We start from the raw sequence: 9,582 nt of genomic DNA, 5'->3' as shown, positions 1-9,582 counted from the left end.
TCTCTTTATAAATGTGGAAACTGAGGAGCAGAAAGATTAATTGGAATGCCCAATATCACACAGCAAAAAGGAAAAAACCAGGATTTGAATTCAGGGAGTCAGACTCCTAGTCCTTTGTTCTTTCTAGTAAACAATGAAAGCATTGTGTTAAAGCACTATGGTATATTTAATTAACATTGGTTTGCTATTTCTACATGAGGACATGTAACATAGAAAACCAGATCTGAGAGACACTGAGGTATAGGGAATAGAGGACAGGCCTTGGAGACAGGAAGAACTGGGTTTGAGTTCTGTCTCTGACCACTTACCCTTTCTAGGATTCAGGCAGCTCTATAAACTTATAGAGAAGGGTTCTTGATCAGCTTTGGACTTACTGACATGTCAGTTAAAGGAGTTTCCACTAGGAATTCCCTACAGTGATGTAACTATATGTCCAACCAAAGAGAGGGGAGCAGAGTGGTGGAATTGTTGACGTAGTTCATCCCCTCCCACCATTATCCTGTTTCTGATATTGGCACCAAGGCATATTGTATGGGAGAGTCAGGTTACATGGTTACATCAGTCTCACGGTTTCATGGCTAGGCAGGATCTATCAATCAACCAACAAGGCAGCAAACATTTATTAAGCACTAAGGCACTATGCTGTGTACTGGAGATACAAATACAAAGAAGAAACAATCTCTATCCTCAAGGAATTTTCACTGGATTAGAGGAGGCAAAACATACACATACCTATATGCATAATAAATAAATGTAATGTAAATATAAAAAATTTATGGTTGTCAATATGTAAATATAATATATGGTATAAATATCGCATAAATGTAATAATAAGATATAATGAGAATATAAATATGAAATATCTTCATCTGTCAATATGTAATATATAAATATAAAATATATGATGTAAATATAATATAATAATAGGATAAACATAATGTAGTTAGGAAAGGAGGGTGCTAGCACTTGAAAAGGGTTCATGTAAAGTGTTGTTCTGGAGATGGATCTTAAAGGAAAAAAATACCAGGTTCTATGAAGTGAATTTGACAAGAGAGAATACTCCAGGTAAGGGAACAGCCAGTACAAGAGTATAGAGGTGAAAGATGGAGGTCTACATGGGAAGACCAGAGAGAAGACCAGTTTGGTTCAATCATGGAATGTGGAAGGGAAATGATATATACCAAGAATGAAAATATAGTTTTTGGGTCAAGTTGTGAAGAACTTTAGAAGCTACACAAAGGAATTTGTATTTTGCTCCAGAGGCAAGAAATCAAGAGGGCAGAGGCAACTTGTGGTGTAATGGATACTGAGCTAGGCCTGGAGTCAGGGAAAATCTGAATTCAAATCCAGTCTCAGACACTTACTAGCTGAGTGACCCTTGGCAAGTCAATTAGCTTCTGTTTGCCTCTGTCTCCTCAACTGTAAAATGCAGATAATAATAGCACAAGGTTGTTGTGAGGATCAAATGAAACAATAATATTTGAAAGAATGAAGGAAGGAAGGACAGAAGGAAAGAATATGAAAGGATAGAAGAAAGGAAGGAAAGATAGAAAGACAGAAGGAAGGAAAGATGGAAAGACAAAAGGAAGGAAGGAAAGATGGAAAGACAAAAAGAAGGAAAGAAAGATAGAAGGAAGGAAGGAAAGATGGAAAGACAGAAGAAAGGAAGGAAAGATGGAAAGACAGATGAAAGGAAGGAAAGATGGAAAGACAGAAGGAAGGAAGGAAGACAGGAAGGAAGGAAGGAAGCACTTAGCACCATGACTGGTACATAGTAGGCACTATATGAGTACTTATTCCCTCCCTTCCCTCTCTTGCTGGAGTTTATTGAGACAGAGAGTAACATGGTAAGATCATACTGGCAGCTGTATGGAGGATAGACTGGGGCAGGGAAAGACAGCACTAATTAGGAGGGATACTAATTAGGAGGCCAATAGTCTAAGCAAGCATTAATGATGGCCTGAATTAAGATGGTTGGCTGTTTCAGTAGAGAGAGGGTATCAGCTGCAAGAAATCTCATAGAGGTAGAAATGGTCAAATTTGTCAGCTGGTTGGATATATATGGTGAGGTAATTTGAGAAGTCAAGAATACAGAGAACATAAACCTGGGATCCTGGAAGATTGGTGCTGCCTTTAACAGAAATAGGGAAATTTGAAAATTTGAGGGGAAAGACAACAAAATATATTTTGGACATGTTGAGTTTGAAATGTCTCCAGGACATCCAGTTTGAAATGCCCAGTTAGGCAGTAGGCAATGTGGTATTAAAGATCACAGGAGAGCCTGCCGCTAAATCCATAGATGTATGAATCATCTACATAGAGGTGATAGTTAAACTCATGAGAACTAATGAGGTAACCAAGAAAGAGTTTAGAGAAAAAAGAAAATAGGATCCAGGACAGAGCTTCCTGGAGCATCCAGAGTTAAGGGGTGTGATGTGGTTGATGAGCCATCAAAGTACACTGAGAAACAATGTTCAGATAACCAGGAGAGAGTACTGTCATAGGAATCTGCAGATCAGAGGGAGGTTGTCACCATCAAATACAGATGAAAGGTAAAGAAGGATAAAGACTGAGGAAAGATCAGATTTGGTGATTAAGAGATCATTGGTCTAAGACAATTCCAAAAGACTCATGATGGAAAATGCTATCCATGTCCAGAGAGAGAACTACGGAGTCCAAATGCAGATCAAAGCATACTATTTTCCCTTTTTATTTTGCTTTCTCATGATTTTTTCCCTTTTGTTCTAATTCCTCTTCCATAACATGACTAATGTGGAGATATGTTTAATACAATTGTACATGTATAGCCTATTTCAGATTGCTTGCCATCTTGGAGAGGAGGAGAGGAAAGAAAAAAAATTCGGAACTCAAAATCTTAAAAAAGCAAATGTTGAAAACTATCTTTACATATAATTGGAAAAAAATACTATTAAGTGGGGTGGGGAGAAGAGATCATTGGGAACTTTGGAGAGAGACGTTCAGTTGAGAGATGAAGTTGAAAGCCATATTGTAAAGGGTTCAGGAATGAGGGGGAGGAGGAGAAGTGGAGTCAATTGGGGTATAGATAGCTTCTTCTAAGAGTTTGGCTGAGAGAAAAAATAGAAATAAGGAGATGCTTGAGGGGATGGTAAGGTCTAGGAAAGATTTTTTTTAGGATAGAGGAATCTTGGACATGTTTCAAGACAACAGGGAGAATTGAATATTGGGTAGGATGATTGAAAATGGGATTTGCTAGAGAAGATGGGAGGGGTCAGATCAAAGGCACATATAGAGGAGTTGTCCTTAGCAAGGAGAAGGGATACCTCATCATCAGAGACCAGGAGAAATGAGGAGAGAGTGAGGGATGCTCTCATGGGGCTTTGAGATGAAGAGAAGGAAGGAAGAGGGAACTCATACCAAACAGCCTCCGTTTTCTGAGTAAAGCAAGAAATGAAGTCCTTCGCTAAGATTGAGGTGGGGGGGGACAGGGAATGAAGAGGTATGGAAAATTCAATAAGTAAGAGAAGGTTTGAAATAGTTTTCTGGAGAGTGAATTAGGGAATTTCAGGAGGAATAAAAGGACTGCTTTATTTCAAGATGGCTTAATGGGTAGAGTGCTGGGCCTGGAGTCAGGAAGGCCTGAGTTCAATTCCAGCCTCAGACACTCACTACCTGTGTGACCCCGGGCAAGTCACAACCTCAGTTTACCGTAATCCATGGGAGAAGGAAATGGCAAGCTATTACATTAGCTTTGCCAAGAAAACCCCACAGACAGTACTGTCCACCAAGACACCAAGAGTCGGACACAACTGAACGACTGAACAACAGCGATTCAATGAGGACCCAGCTAAAGTTGAATAATACGACCTTATAACGCACCCCTTCCAATGTGGTTATGTGACTTTTTCCAGCTTTAGGTTGCAGCATAGTGAGTAGGAATGGAAGATCAAGATGGTGGGAAATAACCCCAGGGGCAGCTGTGTGATTTGCCCAAGTTAATACAGGTTCTGTTGTTCAGTTCTTTGTGACCCCATTTGAGATCCTGTAGCGGTTTGCATTTCCTTCTCCAGCTCGTTTTATAGATGAAGAAACTGAGGCCAACAGGGTTAAATGACTTGACCAGGGTCACACAGCTAGTTAAGTGTCTGAGGCCATATTTGAACTCAGATAAGTCTTTCTCTCTCCAGGCCCGGAGCTCTATCCATTGTACCACCTAGCTGCCCTAAGCTTCAGAAATGGGATTTGAACCCAAGTCCTCTGACTCCCAAAGCTAGCCCCAATTTCACTGCTCCACACTGCCTACACACAGAGAGCCATAGAGTGTTGTTGGAGGGGATGTTACAGATCATGTGAGTCAAGCTCTTTATCTTCCAGATAAGGAAACTAAGACCCAGGGAAGGTGAGCGATTCTTACAAAGCAATTATTAACACATCACTTATTGGCAGAATTGGAACCAGAGCCCTGGTCTTTTGACTTCCTGGCCATTCTCTTTTGCACTCTACCACATGGCCTCCAGCCTGATCTTCCCTAAATAGTTTCATATGGATCTTTTGTCTTTGAATCATCTAAGCCCTTCTTGGCTTTATTTATTATACTTTGGGACATTTGAATAGCTACCCTGCAGATTAAAATTTCTATCTTTCAGGCCACAAAATGTGACAACCAGTTACCGGCTTTCATCTGCTCACAAGCATGCCAGGTAGCTTTGAAAGGGTTAACTGAGAGCTGTGGAGCCATTCCAGTAAATGTTCCCATGAAGAAGATCCATCAAAATCTTCCACACTGGAACAAGGGACACATAATAGCTGACAGGCTACATAATCAATCTGTCAAGTCTCTCAGCCTAAAATGATTTCTAAGAACATTCTGGCAGAAACATAAAGCAAAGTCTACAGCGTGGAAAGGTGATGTACTTCTCTGGGTGATGCATCTGTTCCTTTCTGGAAGGGGAAGCATTTGGAAGGGAAGCCTTTGCAAGATCTAACATACCAAAAATCTGGGATTAGAATAGGCACGGCTCTTGGAAATGTTTTCCTTAGCACAGAGCTGGCACACAGTAGGTTCTTAATAAATGCTTGTTGACTCGACCTGGTTTTCTCAGCTATGAAATGAGAGCATTGACCTAGATGGCCAAAATCTAGCTTTGGATTTCTGATTCTAAGCATTCATAACAAGTCTGATTCTCCCTTTTACAGGGTGAGAGAAGAAGAACTGTAGTTGCTGGGTAGGGAAACTCTTGTTGTAACCACCTCGTTGTTGTCTAGTGATTTCCATTGTGTCTGACTCTCTCTGACCTCATTTGGGTTTTTCTTGGCAAAGATACTGGAGTGGTTTACCGTTTCCTCCTCTAGCTCATTTTCCAGATGAGGAAACTGAGTCAAACAGGGTTAAACAACTTGCCCATCGTCCCACAGCTAATAAGTATCTGAGGCCAGATTTGAACTCAGGAAGGGGAGTACTATCTACTGTACCATTTAACAACAGCCAAAGGGCAAAAGCATGTGTTCCCATAGCAACATGGACATCAGGATAATAGCTAACCTTTATAAGGTGCTTACTCTGTGTGGAGTGCTTTACAATTATTATCTTATTTGATCCTAATAACAACCCCGGAAGGTAGAGGTTATTATTATCCCCATCTAAAAATAAGGAAACTGAGGTAAACAGAGGTAAAGGGACTTGGCCAGGGTCACACAGCTAGGCAGTAACTGAGGCTGAATTTGAACTCAGGTCTTCCTGACTCTAGGCCCAGAACTCTATCCATCTCATCACCCACCTACCCTTTATCTTAGCTGATAATCACTAGCTGATAATCACAGAGATACAAGTATCTTTGTATATTTCCATTTTGATTCTCAGAAAAGTACTCAGAAAAGTGATTGTTTGACTCATCAACTCAGTGAAAACAAAAACATTTACTCTCCTTCTCTCAGGGGCAAAGCTTGAGTTATGGAAAAAAGAAAGAAAATGAGAGACTTTTGCCTACCCACACAACTGTGATCATGCCTCCCCTCCACCTGCAAATACCTGCGTGTTGCTGGCGGAAAATGAGGAAAGAAAGAGAAGAAAGGGAGAAAAGGGAGGGTGGTGGAAACCTCGAAGCGATTTGTATGTGTTTAGAAAAAGGGGGAGTGCGATGAAGGGAGTCAAGATAAGACTCAGAGTACCACTTTCCCTTGATCCTGCCCATCTCAAGCACTGGCTGCTTCAAATCTTCCAGGGAGACCTTGCAGTGACCGAGTTAAAAGAGGACTTTGAAATCAGCCATACGTCCCCCTTGCCTTCTCAGAGTGGCTTATCAAAGCCTCCTTGGCGTGTACACCGAGAGCTTCGGTTGCTATAAACATACTGGCCCCATGGTGTTCGTTACTGTGATAAAGTCACTATACCAACCAAATAGTTACTCAAGACCAAACAAAAGGATTTTCCATAAAGGAAAAAGGCCAAAAACAAATAAGGGTCAGACCAGGCCAAGTTATTTCCCCTCAATTGTGTTTTCCAACGGAATAAAGTGAGAATAATAATGCGGTAGGGGTGTAGTGGATAAAGAGCTGGCCCTCATTAAGAACAGCTGGTTTTGGGGCAGCTAGGAGGCACAGTGGACAGAGCACTGGCCCTGGAGTCAGGAGGACCTGACTTCAAAGGTGGCCTCAGGTACACTTACTAGCTGTGTGACCTAGGGCAAATCCCTTAACCCAGATTGCCTGCAAAGAAGAGCTGGGTTCAAGTTCCACTCTGATACATATTGGCTGAGTGCTGCTGGTCTAGTCCCAGCTTATCGGCCACTTGTTCAGTCATTTTCAGTTGTATCCAAATATTCTTGACCCTGTTTGGGTTTTCTTGGCAAGGCTACTGGAGTGGTTTGCCATTTCCTTCTCCAGTTCATTTTATAGATGAGGAAACTGATAAGTGACTTGCCCAGGGTCACACAGCTAGGAAGCATCTGATGCTGAATTTGAACTCAGGTCCTCCTGACTCTAGGCCTGGCACTCCATCCACTGTGCCACCTAGTTGCCCTAGGCATAATTATTGAACCTGGATATAACTTAATCATTAACCCTAATTAATCTTATCGGACCACTGAGCCTGCTTTTAATATGAATGAGACACAGATTCCGGGAAAGTCAAGATTTGCATTGTATGGTCTTCATTCAAAACGAGAGGGCAATGTGTTATTCTAAAGACACAATTTAAGAGCTGCAGGTGAGTGGATAAACTTTTAGAATCACCTTTTAAGCTCTTCAGTTGTCTGTAAGGTGCTTGGTTCTTCTTCTCGCGTTGGGGTGACCCCTCACTTCAGCCGGTGACTAGTACCTCTACAAACAAGTCTCCTCGTCCATCCGCTGAAATGACGGTCCCTGAGCTCGCTTGCATCTACTCCACCCTCATCCTTCACGACGATGAGGTTACGGTCACGGAGGATAAAATCAATGCCCTCATTAAAGCCGCAGGTGTAAATGTTGAACCATTCTGGCCTGAATTATTTGCAAAGGCCCTGTCCAATTAAACATTGCAAGCCTCATCTGCAGTGTAGGAGTTGGTGGACCTGCCCCAGCAGCTGGTGGTGCTGCCCCTGCTGGAGGGGCTGCTCCTGCTAGCACAGCTGCCCCAGCTGAGGAGGAAAGAGGAAGCAAAAAAGGAAGAATCCGAGGAGTCAGATGATGACATGGGCTTTGGTCTGTTTGACTAGATATTTTTTGTAACATTAAATAAAAAGCTTGACTCAACTAAAAAAAAAAAAAGAATCACCTTTTAATTGGCCAACCTACCCTGAAAATGTAATACAATTCTTGTCTTTTCTCATCCCCCCTTGAAGAGCGCAAAAGCTCTCACATTATCAAAGTACAATGAACTCTTTTATGTGTGTGGGGGGAAGGGGGGAATGGTGTTGATTTTTTTAGTTTGTACATTATGAAGGTCCATCAAAAAAAAAAATCCAGCTGTTTGGGGTCTGCCTGTATCACCTTTACACAATACACTGAATAGGCCATTAAGGTGGGGGGAGGGGGTTGGGATGTTGGTGCAGAAGGTAACTGAAATGAATGGATAAATTCAAGCTTCTTGGGTGGATCACTTGTGGAATTCATTTCTTTTAGTTATACTTATCCTCCACTATTGTGAATATTTAGATCTCTGGCAATGAACTATTTCTCTAGGGGAAAATCTACATATATGTACGTATGCACTCTCATGTATTCGTATGCAAGTGTATATACGTGTGTGCATTAATTACAAAATTACTACAAATATGGCATCCCTATCTGTGGAAATGGAGTGTTTGGGAAATCAGTCATGAGATTGCAGAGGATCACCAATCATGGAACAGAACCACCTGGCAAACATTACTCTGAGGTTATAAATTATAGTTTTGGATTAAATTCAACCTCAGGTGCTCTTGGCCTAGATTAAATCTTTTTGGACCAGAATAGAACTTCTTCAATTCATTCGAGTATTAATTGCACCTACAATATACAGGAACCAAATGAGTACCCAACCATTTGACTTCTTTATTAGATTTCTCTGCTAGACCATGCAGAATCTTTACTCATACAGGTGCTACCTGTTCACTGCAATCATCTCTTAATTGGTGACCGGGTTTCTATGCTCTGCCTGGCTACCTGGATTCAGGTGGTCTACTCACACCTCCAATTTCCGTCTAACCTCCACCTCTCAGAATCCCAAACATCCCTCAAAACATAGGTCAATGGCCACTTCCTATGAGGGTGTTTTCTGATTCCCAGCTTTTGGGGCTTTCTCCCTCCTGAATTTATCAAAAAAGGCTAATCATTTGCCACCAAAATCTCCTTACACATGCCAAATAAACTGGTATTTTCTCCAACGGAGTCAAGGCAAACACACACACACACACACACACACACACACACACACACACACCCCTTAGTAGAAGAAGGCCATTCTGAAGAATTCAATCAGGACAAATTATAATAAAAACCAAAGTGCCTTTCACTTACCAGGTACCACGAAAGGTGAGCAGTAGAAACAGTGGCCAGATCTTGAAATCATGCTACAATGATCTGTTTACATATCCTCTTGCAATTCCATTTCTTGGAGGATTGCAAACATCCTGTGCTGCCCAGCACAGGTAAATGAATCCCACCTACAGTGCTTCTTGGCAATGCCAGTAACAACAACACAAGCTAGGCAACTGAAGACAGAAGCCCTGCTGGCTTCTTTCTGATATTGCCAGTATTAGTTTTACTGAATATACAGTACAGCACAGTCTTCCCACCACTCATTTGCAACAAGGATTTGTGGAATGAACTATTTCAGTCAAAATGAGCAATTATTTCCTTTTCTTCCTCTCAGACCAAAAACTAAAAGTCTCAAAATTCTCAGCTTGGGAGTAGAAAAAAAGAGGAAACCACAAAAAAGGAAGTAACCATTTTTACCAAGTACTCAAAGGAAAAAAAAAATTCCAAGTATCCAATGATCACTGTCAGGAAGATGACATAAAGGATTCTTAACTTGGGGTATGCGAACTTTAAAAAAATTTTTATTATTTCAAATATATTATATTTGTATTTCAACATAAATATATTTCAATATAATTGTTTTCCTTTGTAATCCTATATACTTTATCT

At 41.1% G+C, this 9,582-nt stretch overlaps 1 pseudogene; it reads left to right on the top strand.

Moving 5' to 3' along the window:
* Positions 1–7,328: 7,328 nt before the first annotated feature.
* LOC118838413 lies at positions 7,329–7,687 on the top strand (annotated as a pseudogene).
* Positions 7,688–9,582: the final 1,895 nt, after the last annotated feature.

The sequence above is a fragment of the Trichosurus vulpecula genome, chromosome 1 (assembly GCF_011100635.1).
Source record: "Trichosurus vulpecula isolate mTriVul1 chromosome 1, mTriVul1.pri, whole genome shotgun sequence".
Taxonomy (NCBI): domain Eukaryota; kingdom Metazoa; phylum Chordata; class Mammalia; order Diprotodontia; family Phalangeridae; genus Trichosurus; species Trichosurus vulpecula.
This window is presented reverse-complemented; position numbering and strand designations above follow the sequence as displayed.